Raw genomic sequence first — 18,480 nt, 5'->3', positions numbered from 1 at the left:
AGTTCCTATACTAGATGTGACGTCCCATGGTATGGAATACCCTGTTGGCCAGTTTGGGTCAGGTGCCCTGGCTGTGTCCTGTGCCAACTTCTTGTGCCCCTCCAGTTTTCTCGCTGGCTGGGCATGAGAAGCTGAGAAATCCTTGACATTAGTCTAAACACTACTTAGCAACAACTGAAAACATCGGTGTTATCAACATTCTTCACATACTGAACTCAAAACATAGCACCGTACCAGCTACTAGGAAGACACTTAACTCTATCCCAGCTGAAACTAGGACTAAGTTTAGAATTCTTAATCAATACAGGAGCCCAAATTAGTGTTTTAAATGATCTACAAGCTAGTGAGCTGGGAATTAGGCCATCAAGAAAGGCTATAAACATTAGGGGAGTAACAGGGGCGACAGAAAAAAGCCCCATAGCTCAAACCCAACTTTGGCTACTGGGGGGAAAAAAGAATGACAGCTGTGGAGGTGGCTTTAAGCCCCTATGAGGGAAATATACTGGGATTTGATGTGCTGGCAGGCAGACAATGGGACCTACCCAATGGTAGGGTGTGGAGCTTTGGGGGCAGGGAGGCAGAGGCTATTCATGTGAGAACATTGCAGGTTGCTCCTGCACTACCGCAATCTAAGGTAACCCGTGTCCCTCAATACCCACTGCCAGCCGCGGCCAAACGGGGCATTTTGGAAGCAATTAATGATCTGGAGAAAAGAGAGATCATCAGTCGCACACATTCTCCTTATAATTCTCCTGTTTGGCCAGTCCGTAAATCAGATGGAAGGTGGCGACTAACAATTGATTATAGAAGATTGAACAGTAATACCCCACCATTAACTGCTGCTGTCCCAAGTATCACCTCAGTGATTGCCCACTGATGTGCGGAAACAGACTCCACAATCGGTGAGATTGTAAAGTAGGTATGTTTATTCAGCGCTGGGCAGCACGGGGGGGGTAGTCCCACCAAAGTCGTGCACACCCGACTTGGCAGTTAGTTTCAAGTTTATACAGTCAAGTGTTACATATTCACAATACGCCTATACATATGCATGACCTGTCCCCGCTTCATATTAAAATTAGCTCCGAGAGGTCATTTCCATAGTCTCCTCTCAACTGCGCTTGCGCAGTGCCTCTTTATGGTGGTCATCTGGTGGTCGCAGAGATGAAGATAGATGAGTCCTCTTCGTCACCGCTAGTAACCTCTTTTCTTGTGCAGGCTCAGTGGTTTCTTGGTCTTCACCCAGGCCGCAAGACCAGTCTTGGCTGGCTCTTGGGGCCAGCTCCTGCTTCTTATCAGGAACTGTCTCTGCCTCATTGGCTGGTTCTTGGGGCCAGCTCTTCTTATCGAGGACTGTCTCTACCTCAGCTAATTTCAACAATGTAAGTGCTAAACATCACCTTTCATCCCCCTTTATTATGTCTACTGAGATTCTTTTGACTCCCCTTGTCTCAGATGAAAAACTGAATATGAGCCAGCAATGTGCGCTCACAGCCCAGAAAGCCAATTGCATCCTGGGCTGCATCAAAAGAAGCATGGCTAGCAGGTCGAGGGAGGTGATTCTGCCCCTCTACTCCGCTCTGGTGAGACCCCCACCTCAGGTACTGTGTTCAGTTCTGGAGTCCTCAGTACAAGAAAGACATGGACCTGTTGGAGCGAGTTGAGAGGAGGGCCACAAAGATGATCGGGGGCAGAGCACCTCCCCTATGAGGAAAGGCTGAGAGAGTTGAGGTTGTTTAGCCTGGAGAAGAGAAGGCTCCAGGGATACCTTATTGCAGCCTTTCAATATTTAAAGGGGGCTTATAAGAAAGGTGAGGACAGACTTTTTAATAGGGCCTATAGCGATAAAACAAGGGGTAATGGTTTTAAACTGAAAGAAGGTACATTCAGACTAGATATAAGGATGAAATTTTTTACTGTGAGAGTGGTGAAACACTGGAACAGGTTGGTTGCCCAGAAAGGCTGTAGATGCCCCATCCCTGAAAGCATTCAAGGTCAAGTTGGATGGGGCTCTGAGCAACCTGATCTAGTTGAAGATGTCCCTGCTCATTGCAGGGGGGTTGGACTAGATGACCTTTAAAGGTCCCTTCCAACCCAAACCATTCTATGATTCAGAAGTAAAATACTAGTTCTTCCATGAAAGGCAGAACTAACAGAGCCCTATGTTGTGTTTGTTTAACTCTTATCCTCATTCCCACCTATAATGTTGTTTCCATCAGCAACCTCAAAGCAAAGATAACATATACTGTGAATAGCGTGACACTATTTGTTCTCATTGGCTGGCTGTCACATGCACAAAAGTGTTTAAACACCATGTTCTGCCCGCCTTTTCCTCCACATGGGCATTAATTTGGGTTTCTCCAGCCAATTACCAGTTTTTATGAAACTATCAGAATTTTGGTATCTTCAAGACACACACTCTGCTCCTTTCAAATGGGAATTATAATTATCAGGAATACACAGATGGTCAAGTAAACAGTACAACTGACTAAGTTTTATTTCTAAAGTAGAAAAAGTTAAAGATAATATAGGTTGCTGCATTAGGTGCATCATTTCCTGATATGACTTCTCAGCTATGTAACATTTTCAACACAGGAATCCTAATGACTATTTTTTTCCAGGGTCTGTCTTGTTTGTTTTTAAAACAGAATAACACCAGTCAAATGTTTAAATATTTAAAAGGTACTTAACACTGGGAAAAAAACTAGCCAGATAGTCTTTTATTGTTTGTTTTAAAAATCTTTTCTTCCCTTGACTTCAGCAACTATCCTATCTTCATTCTCCAACTTTTCAAGCTTTGTTTTAACCAGAAGCTCCCCCATGCCTCTGCAATTAAATTGAGGTAACATTTTTTCCTTATATATGATCATCACAAAAGATAATATTAATGTATTACCATCAGTTCAAGTACTGATATTGCAGCATTGTTAGTCTTCATACTTCTTAGTATACCCTGCATGTCTAACAGCAGACAAAAAAAAAAAATAAAAACCTTCCCTTAAAGTAACAGAACACAGGGACTAGCTACTGATTTATGCAGAAATCTGCTCTTGACTCTATGTTCACAAGCACCCAAACCAGGAAAGTTAAATTAGGTATTTTTCCTGCATTTGGGCAAGACCTTCCTTGCTAGTTTGCACAGGCAAATCAGAAACAACTTCTTTAGTGTAAAAGATATTTACTAAATAGACCTCTTTCATATATGAGAAGATTAACAACTCATTATACAGATGAGTAGTAAAGGATGTATCTAGTGACCCACATAAATTAGGAACTTGAGAATATCCTTCAGCGGTGTCCAATTTACCTGTTTAGCAAACAGGACCTTGCCAGCTGAAAAGACAGCTACCCAGGAGGAACTTTTAGGACAAAAGACTATTCCCTTATATGCAGAGACTGTTGAAGGAAAATCCTTTATGTGAAAATCTCTCAGAATCAGGCTTAACCATGCAAAAAATGCAATTAGTTCATGAATTGCCACAGGCCATATGGATTTAGCTTATGTATTCCACATGCAGTGCATGCCCCAGTGATGTTTTCTTTTAAGGATTTCATGATCACTCATTTCTTACACTGAAGTAAAATAAGAACACTTCAAAAATGATAATGAATATCCAGCAGTTATACATTTTGTTCTCCTTCCGGGAAATGGATATGATGCACATACACAGGACAGCAACATGTATGAACCAACTGCCTCAGAAACAAGTTCTTTAGAAGATCTTTAAGCTTATTTAAATACAGCCATTTGATGTTTTACATGGACAAGCAATTTTTGTAAGAAAATCAAGTGACAGTTTGGCAAAATGTTCATAATCTACGGCTTTCTCAGATTCCCTCACAATTTTAGCTTCTGCTTCTCTTCTACAAGGAAGTCCAGATGCCAAAATTAAACTCAAGATTCTAGCAAACCAACAAGGTTAGTGAGCCAACTATATATGGGAGAATTCCTCACTAGGTATGGCCTATATTCATGTATGTTATAGCCAAAGTAAAGAGCCACCTGGTCAGTTATCTCCATTGACTTGGGGTGACAGAAGACAAGGGCAGCTATTAAGGTCCAAATAATTCCATATCACAATCAATACCTTAAACTACACCTAAGAAGAATAGATCTTTCTCGCACAGGCATATGCAGTTTTAAAATAGTGTAATATAACAAAACCCAGATATATTAAAAGGACAAAGCTATCTAACTTTCAGCAGCTATTTTATAGGATCATCTGCTTGGCTAAGCAAAAGATGTCAGACACTCCTTATCAGCATTCCTGTTGTCCTTTAGTCTTTTCACCCATTTCCTCTCTGTCAATTATCACTCCTGCATTACTGCTATTCTTTTCTCTTCAAGGGTTGTAAAGTATTGATATATGAAATAAAAGGAATCAAAGTTTTACATATTCTAAAACACTAAGATGAGCTTATTACTCAAATTCTGTGGCATATTTTAAGAAACCTATTAGCAAATCTCCAAGGCTTGATCCATTTTTTTGAGAGGTAATGAGGAATGGTACGTGGAGCTTGGTCAACAAGATGCAACTGCATAGTAGGATTAAAAGATTCCTGTCAAAATAAAATCAGAGAGTATATATATATATATATACACAGAGAGAGAGAGAGACTTAATCTGGGTGCATATATTTTTCACAACAAAAAAAGCTGCCCATCATTTGCTTATTAGAGGTTCAAGGACACGTGCAAGCAAATGGCTCTATTTCTCTTGTACTCATCTGTTGGATACTAGTTACTCCCCCTGAGCTCAGGTAAAATCATCTTGCACAGGAGTGTCTGAAACCATCCCTTGCCTTCTATTTGCTAAATAATTTTAAAATAGGAGAATCTCCGAGCTGGACTTGTGTTTACATGCGAGTAAAACCACATGAGCAGAAGCTGAGTAAGATAGCCTGCACTGAGCTGGCTGCAGTTGAACTGAGATGGGGTAGGTGAAGCTAGATGCACTGATCACCAAGTTCCCATAACTGTGGTACAGAAACACTCGATCCAAAAGGAATGCCTGACTTATTTTTCCCCACAGCAGTGTTAAACTTGCATGTCAAACTCACTAGCTCTAATATGAACCTACATCCTCCCACATAATGAATTCAAAGACTGCAGTAGTATCTCCTCTAGCCAACCTATCTGAAAGAATGTTATACAGAAAACCTGAATACACAGAATGCAGCATTTAAGCTGACGTATGCTTTTCTTCAGAAAAAAAAAAATAAAATAAGTCAGGTGTGCTATAAAGGAAAGCCAGCTTTAAAAGGAATCTACACAAGACTAAATTAACATGGTTTTAGCTCTGTTATACTATTTGGGTGCCCATCACATCCTTTAGGTTCTTCTGAGAGACTGGGGTACATAGAGAGGAACATATATCTTCTATCGCTAGCTAGAGAAACTATTTTTAAAACCTGGTAATACCAGGATACTACATTTTACAGCAGTGTCATGTATTTTAAAGAAAATAAACCCAAGGTACACAAGAGCAAGTTTTACATTCACATAAGGACATACATCTACGTAAATTTAGGGACTCATACAGTCATTACTGTATCTCCCCTCCTGATCCTTTGTTATTTTAATGAGTAGTATCAGGCATGACTCTCAAACTTTACACTACTAGAACATCACTGGAAGGACTATACGCTTGTATTGGGTCTGGCTGAGATGGAGTTAATTCTCCACTAGCAGAAGCCACTTGGCTAGTTAACAGCAGAGGATCTGCTAACCATCCTGGTCCTGCCCAAACAAAACCCCTACATACTGTGGGAGGAGATAAGGTCCCCGTAGTGCACATGGGGAAGTGGCTGGGGAAGGCAGTGTGGATTTCTCCTCCCGTGGGAAAAGGCAAACCCATTCGTGGGATTGTCTTTGCTCAGGGACCTGGGTGTACTTGATGGGTAATGCGGAAAGATGGGGAGACCCAGTGTGTGCCTCAAGGACATTTAACCTTGGGGGAAAAATAATCTGTAATGTGAGTTGTATGTTGTAGGAAATAATGTAGCATGAATGACCTGAACTGCAGAGGAGTGAACTTCGCAAGGAACCAGACAAGTGCAACAGTGACCCAAACCAAGCCGGTGTTGGTGCCCAACGATCAAACATACTGCTTCTCCTGTCCTGACCACTCATCTTGATGGATGGGGCCCAAGTCAGAGCCTGTGTGTGAACATCTGGAGGAGTGGAAAAAGCCCATGGAATATCTATCTGTTAGAGGACAGGGGATGGTAATTAATAAGAATGTATAAATCTGTATGTTGGGTATAAACGTGGTTTAAGTATGTAGTTTCAGTTGTTAAGTGTTGGTAAGAAGGGATTTCAGTAATGAGAATTAAACACAATGGCATGGTTAGAAGATATATGTGTATTAAATGATGTGGGACCTGATCATGATGCAAATGGTATGGAATAAGAGTTGGAGATTATATTGGGTCTGGCTGAGATGGAGTTAATTCTCCCCATAGCAGCCCTCATAGAGCTGTGCTCTGCATTGGTAGCTAGAAAGGTGTTGATAACACACCAGTGTTTTGGCTACTGCTGAGCAGTGCTGGCACAGCATCAAGGCTGTCTCTCCAACATTTTCGCCCCCCTCAACGGTAGGCTGGGGCTGGGCAAGATCTTGGGAGGGGACATAGCCAGGACAGCTGACCCAAACTAACCAAACAGATATTCCATACCATATGACGTCAGCTCAGCTATAAAAGCTAAGTAAAGGGAGATGGAAGGGGGGGCATTTTTGTCTTCCGGAGCAACCACTACGAGTACTGAAGCCCTGCTTCCCAGGAAGTGGCCAGACATCGCCTGCTGATGGGAAGTAGAGAATAACATCATTTGTTTTCCTTTGCTTTCGCGTGCGACCTTTGCTTTCACTTTATTAAACTGTCCTTATCTTCACCCATGAGCCTTTTGTTATATTTTTCTCTCCCTGGTCCAGCTGAGGAGGGGGAGTGATAGAGCGGCTTTGGTGGGCACCTGGTGCCCAGCCAGGGTCAACCTACCACAACACTGTAATACTATTTCCACATTCACAACAGGCAATGCTTCCTCTGAGAAAAGCATGGTTAACGATCAAACCAGTAGGATTGGAAAGTTTCGGACTCCCGTCCTCTTTTGCCAATTCTAACAAAGCTTCCTGGAACCTTGTGCAACACCTTCTGGGTAAAAAAAAAGCCATTCTTCCAGCTGTGAAAAATTTGAGGTCTTGTTCTCACATGATATAACTTTGCATATAAAATATTATTATAGTTAGCAGAGCTCAGAATTTAACAGCTTACAATCCAAGAGAACACACCAAAAACATGGAGACAGACATAAAAAGCAGACATGCAGCATACATATAAAGATCTAAAAGGGAAATGGAGTTGTTCATAGATGATACAGTATATACAGTTTTAACCCTAATGTTAATCAGACAGGTAACTGGAGTGAAAGTCACTCCTTGCCCATGCCCACAGAAAGTTGTGGAAGACTCACAAACAAATTAATTAGTATTAGCAGTATAACAGCTCATGAGGAAATGGGCACAGGGCAGATAAAAGGAATGAGAACAAGGGCTGCTGACCTCCAACAATACAAAACAGAAATGCAATGAAATTACTACAACAGATGTCTACTAACACTAATAAGTAAATGTTTGAAAGCAACAGACATTTTTGAAAAGGAGAACAAGTTTTCTTTTATGTTTTGAATGTTCAAATGCCTGAGAACTTCTCCACTGCAAGAAAAACCTGCCACCACAGCAAGGTTGGCATACTGAGCAGCTAAAGGCTAGACTTTGGGATGCTATTTTTCAGAATAATAAATAAGCTATTTTCTTTAGCACTATAACTAGCTAAGAGAGGATGTTGCTTTTTCTTATCAGTCTTGACCTTAAGTATATTTTGTTTACATTTTATATATTAATCAAGATTAATTCATTTTTATTAATGTTTGTACAGCACTTGAATAAGAAAAAAATAAGTCACCTGGTAACAGTTACACCAACAGCAAAAGACAATATATCAAATATTGTAATGAAACTTACGGGGCGGGGGAGAGAAGTACATGTATGCCTCTGTGTGTGTATACTTACATCTCTGTGTGTATACTTACATTACAAAAGGAAAGAGCAAAAGCATATCAAATACAATTTTATCCAAAAATATTTTCTCAATAAGATTTTTTGACAGTTAATGAAATATGAAGTTACAAAACCTTGCAGAGTTTTAAAATCACAAATCTGTATTTTGAAAAGGGCAATTATGATAGAAGCATAATCCAGATGAAGACATTTTTCAGGATATTTAGTTTGTCTGTTTCTTCAGTGAATTTACAACTTAGAAAAAGTCATGTAAGTGCTAGTGCTAAATCTGAAAGACTCCTCACCTGAGGAGCAGGAAATGTACCACATTCCAAAGATTCCCATCCATGGCAGAAGAGATACAATTCCTAAACTGCATTAGAAGGCTAGTTTCTAAATCTTCATCTAGTAATTAGGATTAAAACTCTTGAATTCTGAAATCTAAAATTATGATGTTTAAATTCCCCTCATCAAGTTCAATTTCATGAAATCTGCAGTTCCAAGTTTTACAATTTATATTAATTACATTTACCTCACAAAGGTCAAGCAAATCAAAGTTTTCCTTATTCAAAGGCATTTGCCTTCAAAAAATAAATGCATATTATTCTATAAAAGTGCTCTAGTAAAAATGCAAGTTACAGTCTATAGCAGCTAGTCATTAAACACCCCACCTAGTTTGAGACACATATAGTTCTAAATAATTCCCATCTCCACTTGCTTTAGTGGTTATACCACTATGTAAATGACTCTTAAAAAGACAACTAAGTACCACAAAATGGAAAGCATGACTAAAACTACTTTTCTGGAAGGATTTTTTTTTTTTTTTTTTTTTTTTACACTAACTTAAATTACCTAAAGCAAGTTGTTAATCACGTGTTTCTGATGTTATTCAACTTATTTTTTTAAAACACTGCAGGTTGCTGATCACCACATGTAGAGAGAGAAGAAAAAAAAAAGTGTTTCATCTTTCTGAAATACAGCAAGTTTGTTATGGAGGAAATTACTATTACCAGATTAGAGTTTTACATGTAAACCCAAAGTTGGGTATGGGGAAGATTTCATGGAAACTTCTGTCAAGATATATATCAATATTCAATATATCAATAACCAACAATGTAGATTAAGGTCATTTCTTAACAAAGCAATCACTCAGTGTCCACTGAACAAGAGATCAGACCAGCCACAGAATACCTAGGCTCATTTTTCTGCTTTGCTACAGACAACCCATGAAAGTCCATTAGACTCCCCCTGCCTCCATTCACCTATTGTAAAACAGGGATAACAGTACTTTTCTTCCTGCCAGAGGGACTCAGGGAATAACTAGATAAACAGAACAAGGTACAGATTATAGATTCTGCATGTGAAATATATTAACCTGATTCGTGTCAATATAGAACAACGATAGGGCCGCATGGTGAAATGTGACCCTCTCTGCATATGTAATCTTTAACCGTTTTGCTTGATCTTGTATAACCGTAGGCCTAAGGGAAGTAGGAGAGTATGTATATAGTTCTTGCAAAAGCCATATAACAGTAGGGAATTACAAAAGTTGGAAACGAAATAAAATCAGACATCAAGTAGAAGTCGAAAAATACTTCACACGGTCTCTCAGAAGTAGCGGAATCCTATAGTTGCAAAGGTTTAAAGAAAAAAGGGGGGGGATTGATATAGAGAACAAACTGCTTATTGCTTAATGATTGTCTCTCTGTAACTTTACATACCAAGGACTGGTGTTTGTCAAGGATTAAGCCTGTCAGAGACTGGTACTGGTACTTAGGAATGATGAGCAAGAAGGAACCAAGAGCGATCACAAGACTTAATTAAGTGTTCGATGAATTTACGATCTTGTTAAGAAGACACAAGTAGAGGCCTTGCTTGAATAGATAAGGCCAGAAAAGATAAGAACTCCTGCCTTTTGTTCCCATCCTTGTAGATAATTTAGCTTAAACTAACCATATGGTGCTATACCACTAATGAGAACTTAGATAATAAGAGCACTAACAAGCACTAATGTATCCAAACATGTAAAGGACCATACTGCGCAGAATCACCTGAGGAGGGTCAAATAGCAGACAAGTGAGTAAGACTATGGAAGACCACCAGAGGACTCCTGAAGACCACCAGAGACCTTCAATGCGCCTGCGTAAAGGACATTTACATATGCTAATAGTTTCCCAGGAAACTAATGAATATGTATAACATTTCTCAGGAATCTAGTGAATATGTATGTAGAACCTGTACTTAACCTGCACAATTAGACCTGACGGTGTGTGCCTAGGTAGAGCAGAGGCTCCCGGTGCACCCAGCGCTGTTTGCTTGCCTCTATTCATATAATAAATTGTAAACTTTAATTAGAATCCTGCTTTGGACATGATTATTTTTCACACTGCACATAAAGGAGGTTGGTAATAAAACATAATTACAAAGCATCCTTCAAACTAGCTTAGTTTCAAGTAGGCCTTCCTGTAAGTTTTCCCTTAACTTGCTCTAGAAAGCAAGAAATTCAGCTTCTTTTAAAACTAGTCCCGAATTTGCTTGCTGTGCCTTTGCCTCGTGCCATCTTAAGAAATGAAAAAGAAATTCAGGATCTGACTAACAAATATAAATGAGCTGTCCATTATTTCAAGATACCCCAGAAAAAGGGACTTCAAAATCTTTTCTTCTTCTTCTTTTTTTTTTTTTTTTTTTTTTTTTTTTTTTTTGTGTCCTGGTTTCAGCCCAGCCGGTAACAAAGGACCACGCAGCCGCTCGCTCACTCCTCCCGCCCCCCTCCGGTGGGATGGGGAAGAGAATCAGAAAGGAGAAAAGAAAAAAAAAGAAAAAAAAAAAAAAAACACCAAAACACGGAGCCTCGAGGGTTGAGATAAGGACAATTTACTGGGACAACACAAAAAGAGAAGTTACAACAACAACAACAGTACTAATAAAAGAATATACAAAACGAGTGATGCACAGTGCAACTGCTCACCACCTGGAACCTGACCTTCCACCACTTCCCCCACCGAAAGCTCCCCCCCCAGCCAGCTCCCCCTTTATATACTGAGCATGATGTCACATGGTATGGAATAGCTCCTTGGCTAGTTCAGGTCAGCTGTCCCGGCCGTGCCCCCTCCCAGGTTCCTGTGAAAATTAACTCTATCCCAGCTGAACCCAGAACATTCTCCACTCCTTAAATTATACCATCTACATCATGCCCAGATCCTACATTTTCCAATTAATCACCACCACTTTCCTTGTCTTTGAGAGATAGATATATATATATATATATGTATATGTACACCCACCCAAACAAATAGCATTCCCTTAGTCTATGGGCCATCCCTCTAAGGTGTCCATCAATTTTATTTAGTCCATGACTTTGGGGCTCCATCTGTTGTAACAGTCCTTCAGGACAGGAGAGATGGTGTGAGGTGTTGGATTGTTGCATGTTGCCTCTGGAGCTTGTGGCTGGTACATTTGGTGCAACCCATGCCCTTGGTCTGCAGGTCAAAGATGTTGATCTTGAAAAAATTGCTGGGCGCCAGTTCAAGTTCCATCACTGTTGCACTTGGCTTGGTTTCAAAGTCCATCCTTCAGTCATTTGGGTAATTCTTACTGTAATACCCTTGATATGGCATATAGACACTAGAGATACAATGACATACATTGGCAGGTTATTTAGCAGTTAAATATCATACAGCCTAATTCACTGGCTATTCTCTCCCAAAATCAAATCTCCCTGAGGTACACATCGAACTTCCCCATCCTTCTGCATCACCTACCAAGTGCACCGAGGTCCTTGAGCAAAAGCAGTCCCTTGGATGGGTTTGTCTCTGCTTGAGGGAGGACTAACCCAGACTGTCTTCCCTAACATACTCTTCATGTACACTACATGGACTGTATCTCCTTCTACAGTATGTGGAAGTCTTGGTTGGGTGGGCCAGCCCGATTGGCAGATCCTCTAGTATTAACTAACCAGGTGGCTTTTGCTAAATGTGTATCCCAATGTTTGAAAGTTCCAACCCCCATTGCTCTCAATGTAGTTTTCAGCAGTCCATTGTATCGTTCGATTTTTCCAGAGGCCGGTGCGTGATAGGGGATGTGATACACCCACTCAATGCCACGCTCTTCAGCCCAGGTGTCTATGAGGTTGTTTCGGAAATGAGTCCCGTTGTCTGACTCGATTCTTTCTGGGGTGCTGCGTCGTCGCAGTAGAGACGGACACGACAAACATCAGACTGTGCAAAAATGGAAAAATGGCTACTTTATTGTTCTAACAAGCTTTTTTATATCTTTCTTCAGAGTATGTGTTCATATATGATTGGTTTAGTTAGTAACTAACAATTCATGATTGGGTAACAGTTTTACTGCGGATTCGTCAAGACAGTTCTTCTTATCATTTTCTTGCTCGGGACTTTCCAGACTCTCAAGGATACACCACAAGCTGCTCAAGGTCACGCTGCTCATGCACCGTCAGGTATTTGGCAGATTCGCTACATTCCCCGACACTGTGTTGCCATAAGACTTGCTTTTCAAGGCCCAGGATAGTGTCCCGGGCGGTGGCGTGGGGCACAGGATATGGTTCCAGCCACCCGGTGGTTGTTTCCACCATTGTAAGCACATGGCACTTGCCTTGGCGGGTTCATGGGAGTGTGATATAGTCAATCTGCCAGGCCTCCCCCTATTTATATTTCAGCCATCGCCCTCCATACCACAGGGGTTTTAGCTGCTTGGCTTGCTTAATTGCAGCACGTTTCACATTCATGGATAACCTGCACGATAGTGTCCATGGTCAAGTCCACCCCTCGATCACGAGCCCATCTATATGTTGCATCTCTTCCCTGATGGCCTGAGGTGTCATGGGCGCACCGAGCTATAAATAGCTCACCCTTATGTTGCCAGTCCAGATCCACCTGAGACACTTCAATCTTGGCGGCCTGATCTGCCTGCTGGTTGTTTTGATGTTCTTCAGTGGCCCGAGTCTTGGGTATGTGAGCATCTACGTGACGTACTTTTACCACTAGCTTCTCTATCCGAACAGCAATATCTTGCCACAGTGCAGCAGCCCAGATGGGTTTACCTCTGTGCTGCCAGTTGCTCTGCTTCCATTGCTGTAACCACCCCCACAGGGCATTTGCCACCATCCATGAGTCAGTATAGAGATAGAGCACTGGCCACTTTTCTCTTTCAGCAATGTCTAAGGCTAGCTGGATGGCTTCCACTTCTGCAAATTGCCTTGATTCACCTTCTCCTTCAGCGGCTTCTGCGACTAGTCGTGTAGGACTCCATACAGCAGCCTTCCACCTCCGATGCTTTCCCACAATGCGACAGGACCCATCAGTGAACAGGGCATATTGCCTCTCATTTTCTGGCAGTTTATTATACAGTGGGGCCTCTTCAGCACCCATCACCTCCTCCTCTGGCAACATTCCGAAATCTTTGCCTTCTGGCCAGTCCGTGATCACTTCCACAATTCCTGGGCGACTGGGGTATCATATTTGAGTCTGTTGTGTGATCAGTGCAGCCCACTTACTCCATGTGGCATCAGTTGCATGATGTGTAGAGGAGACCCTCCCTTTGAACATCCAGCCCAGCACTGGCAGTCGGGGTGCTAAGAGGAGCTGTGTTTCAGTACCAACCACTTCTGAGGCAGCTCGAACTCCTTCATATGCTGCCAATATCTCTTTTTCAGTTGGAGTATAGCGGGCCTCAGATCCTCTGTATCCCCAACTCCAAAACCCCAGGGGTCGGCCTCGGGTCTCCCCAGGTGCTTTCTGCCAGAGGCTCCAGGTAGGGCCATTCTCCCCAGCTGCCATATAGAGCACATTTTTAACATCTTGTCCTGCCCGGACTGGCCCAAGGGCTACTGCATAAACAATATCCTGTTTAATATGTTCAAAGGCTTGTTGTTGCTCAGGGCCCCATTTGAAATCGCTCTTCTTCCGGGTAACTTGGTAGAGAGGGCTTACAATCAGACTGTAATTTGGAATATGCATTCTCCAAAAGCCCACAACACCTAAGAAAGCTTGTGCTTCCTTATTAGTCGGTGGGGCCACAGCTGCTATTTTGTTGATCACATCCATGGGGATCTGACAACACCCGTCTTGCCATTTTATTCCTAAAAACTGGATCTCCTGTGCAGTCCCTTGACCTTACTTTCTTTTATGGCAAAACCAGCCTTCAAAAGGATTTGGATTATTTTCTTCCCTTTCTCAAAAACTTCTGCTGTGTTGCCCCATACGATGATGTCATCAATGTATTGCAGGTGTTCCGGAGCTTCACCCTTCTCCAGTGCAGCCTGGATCAGTCCATGGCAAATAGTGGGGCTGTGTTTCCACCCCTGGGGCAATCGATTCCAAGTGTACTGGACACCCCTCCAAGTGAAAGCAAACTGTGGCCTGCACTCCGCTGCCAAAGGAATGCAGAAAAACGCATTAGCAATGTCCATTGTGGCATACCACTTAGCTGCCTTTGACTCTAGTTTGTATTGAAGTTCTAGCATATCTGGCACAGCAGCGCTCAGCGGTGGCGTGACTTCATTCAGCCCACGATAATCTACTGTTAGTCTCCATTCCCCATTAGATTTCCACACTGGCCATATGGGACTATTAAAGGGTGAGCAAGTTTTGCTGATCACCCCTTGGCTCTCTTATCGACAAATCAACTTATGGATGGGGATCAGGGAGTCTCAGTTGGTGCGATATTGCCGCTGGTGCACCGTTGTTGTAGCCATTCACACCTGTTGTTCTTCAACCCTCAGCAACCCCACAACCGAAGGGTCTTGAGAGAGGCTGGGCAAGGTGGACAGCTGTTCAATTTCCTCCGTCTCCAAGGCAGCTATACCAAAGGCCCAACGGTACCCTTTTGGGTCCTTGAAATACCCCCTCCTGAGATAATCTATACCAAGGATGCACGGGGCCTCTGGGCCAGTTGCAATGGGGTGTTTATGCCAGTCATTCCCGGTTAGACTCATTTCAGCTTCCAATACAGTTAGCTCTTGGGATCCCCCTGTCACACCAGAAATACAGATGGGTTCTGCCCCTTTATAACTTGATGGCATTAGGGTGCATTGTGCACCAGTGTCCACTAGGGCCTTATATTCCTGTGGGTCTAACGTGCCAGGCCATCGAATCCACACCATCCAGTAGACTCAGTTGTCCCTTTCCTCCACCTGGCTGGAGGCAGGGCCCCTCTAATCCTGGTCAGAGTATCCGTTACTCACTTTTCACAAACGTGAATCAGAAGTCCCTTCAAGAGGATCAGAAATGAGATCAGCCCTTCTACTGCGTCTGGGGGACTGCTCACGGGAAACTGGAGCAGCATTTTTCCAAGAAGAATCTTCTTTTCTGATTGCTTTTTCTCACAACTCACATACCCGTGCATCTAGGATTGAGGTAGGTTCTCCATCCCACTTCCTCATGTCCTCTCCATGGTCATGCAGGTAAAACCACAGGTTAGCCCGTCGTGTGTACTTTCTATCTCCTCTCTCTTGGGCAGAGGAATGCTTACTCCCAATAGCTGTGATGCGGGCCTGTACAGGTGGGGAGGAGGACATATCCACTTTGAATTGCTGGAACTCCCAGGACAATTCCTCTACAGCCGAGACACAGGCCCATAGGGAGGAAGAGAGACTTCCTTCGTATTGCCGGAGTTGGACAGCCAGTTCATCCACTGTTTGTCCATAGCCTTCTTTCCAGGACATTACTGCCAATGAGTTGGCATAGGTTGGTGGTGCACTTCGTAGAAACTTACGCCACATGGGTTGTGTGCATTGGACTTCATCTGGGTCTGTGGGTGACTGCCCATTTTCTGGATCATTATAAATCACCTCCAGCACGGCTAATTCCCTCAGGTACTGGATACCTCTCTCCATGGTGGTCCACTTGCCTTGGTGACATGTAACTTCATCCTTGAAGGGGTATCTTTCCTTTACACCTGACAGAAGTCGCCTCCAGAGGCTGAGGACTTGTGTTTTTCTCCCAATCGCCTTGTCAATGCCCCCTTCCCTAGATAGAGATCCCAACTGCTTGGCTTCCCTACCCTCTAATTCCAAACTACTGGCCCCATTATCCCAGCATCGGAGCAGCCAGGTAACAATGTGCTCACCTGGGTGGCGGCCAAAATCTTTTCGCATGTCGCGCAACTCACTCAGGGATAGAGATCGAGTGATTATTTCGGGTTCTGCCTCTTCCTCCTGTTCTCGTGATGACCCTGGTTGATTTTCACCCCTCACTAAGCGAACTGATTTCTTTGTGTGTTTCTTTTTCTGTACGGGGGCGACTGATACTGGCACAGGTTGGTTCTCTGGTTCAGCTGCAGTGCCTGTCACCGGGGTAGGGGTAGCCACGGTGCCTGTTGCCAGGGCTGGGGTAGCCACAGTACCTGTCACCAGGGTTGGGGTAGCTGTGGTGCCTGTTTCTCTGTTTTCCCTCCTTTCTCCCTGAGGGTGCTGCCTAATATCAAGCAGTGTTTGGTAGATACTGGCCAGGGCCCAGCACAGTGCAGTGAGTTGTGCGTCTCTGGAATAGCCACAGCATTTTCCTTTCAAATATTCTATCACTTTATCAGGGTCCTGTAGTTGTTTGGGAGTGAAACTCCAAACCATTGGGGGTGAGAAGTTCTCTAGATACCTGCCCATATCCTCCCCCATGCCATGCCGCTCATGACTATCCAGCCTTGGGGCAGACCTCTGCGTGGTATTCTTAAAAAACCTTTTTGTAGCCCTAAACAAGACCTGAAACATATTCAGGAGGCATAGGACACTGGCTTGCACATCCCAAGGATATTCAAAATTCTCAAAAGCTGTTGTAATTAGCCAGGAGAAAGGGGAGGTGAACGAACTGGGGGAAGTATCCCCCCCTAACTTCCCCATGGATTCGGTACAATTACCAATAAATTCCGATAGAAGGCGCCCGAGGTATGGGAATGATATCACTGCCTCATACAGATACCAGCTTAACCTCATGACCAGTGATGTAATCATTTCATAAGTCGACATTACCCAGTATAGCAAAATGATAATCCTGATCCCTCTCCCAGAGGTGAGAAACGTAACTGCAGGGAATACATAGAGCATATAAGAACTTACACAATGCCACCATGTGAACATATGAACCAACATTGTGACCAGTGACTATTTATCTAATATAAGAAATGCGTATAACAAATTTGTTTTAACACGCTCTGGCCAGATCTGTCGTTATCTCAACCCTTCGAGCCCCATGTTGGGCGCCAAAAAGGACTGTTGTGGTTTCAGCCCAGCCAGTAACAAACCATGCAGCCACTCGCTCACTCCTCTGTGCCCACCTCCAGTGGGATGGGGAGGAGAATCAGAAAGGAGAAAAAAAAAAAAAACAAAACAAAATAAGGTAGAGCCTCGTGGGTTGAGATAAGGACAGTTTACTGGGACAACACAAGGAGAGAAATTACAATAATAACAATAGTACGAATAAAAGAATATACAAAACAAGTGATACACGATGCAACTGCTCATGACCCGGAACCCGATGCTCCACCACTCCCCCTGCTGCGATACCACCACCCTCCCAGCCCACTCCCCATTTATATACTGAGCATGATGTCACATGGTATGGAATAGCAACTTGGGTAGTTCAGGTCAGCTGTCCTGGTTGTGCCCTGTGGGAGCAGCTCAGAACACCTGGCATTTGTTTTCAAGAGTGACCATTAGAATTTGTTGTGCTGCATGTTTGCCAAGCCTTTGAAGAACTAGTTTCACAAGGTCAGGTTGGAGGATGGCCTTGTGTAGGCCTGGGAAGATGTGGCTGAAGACAGTCATGAGTATGTCTATGGAATGTTTTTAACTGTTCTGAGGACTGGCAAACATCCCAGCTGGGCCAGATATGCCCTCCTGTGTTAGTAGTATTGGCTGTGTGCCGTTAGTACTTTCTGGATCTTTGTTGAAACATATATAAGTTGGATTCTTTTGTGAAATAAAGGGAATCTTGCACAGAGAGTTTGAGCACTTAATTGAGTCTCCGCAGTGCCCCTCCCAGCTTCCTGTGAAAATTAACTCTATCCCAGCCAAACCCAGGACAACTAGCTTATGTTCTACTATCCTCATAATTGGTACATTAACAGTAAGCATACAGTATTGTTACCTGATCAGAAAGTAACTCCCAAAACACACAATGTATGTTTAGAGAGGAGACATTGCTTTATTCTGCGCAGGGTGCAAGGTGGAAGATTTCCACAAATCAAGCACACCTACTGAGGTTTTCAGTCCATACTTATACACTACAGTTAAAACACCACGCCTATCTAATACATATGTTCCACCTAACTATTGCATATTCATTATGTTGAGCAAGCATGAGGTGTTGTTCTCTTGAGCAATCATCCCAGAGTCTTCTACACCTTCGTGGGGGTCTCTGGTGGTCTTCGGTGGTCATTTGGGAAAGAATACCCCTACCCCTTTTGTCCTTTTA

At 43.0% G+C, this 18,480-nt stretch overlaps 1 pseudogene; it reads right to left on the bottom strand.

Annotated features, from left to right (window-relative positions):
• LOC121233037 overlaps positions 1-18,480 on the bottom strand; it is a 43,927-nt pseudogene that overhangs the window by 1,481 nt on the left and 23,966 nt on the right.

Source organism: Aquila chrysaetos, assembly GCF_900496995.4.
Source record: "Aquila chrysaetos chrysaetos chromosome W unlocalized genomic scaffold, bAquChr1.4 W_unloc_4, whole genome shotgun sequence".
NCBI classification, from domain to species: domain Eukaryota; kingdom Metazoa; phylum Chordata; class Aves; order Accipitriformes; family Accipitridae; genus Aquila; species Aquila chrysaetos.
This window is presented reverse-complemented; position numbering and strand designations above follow the sequence as displayed.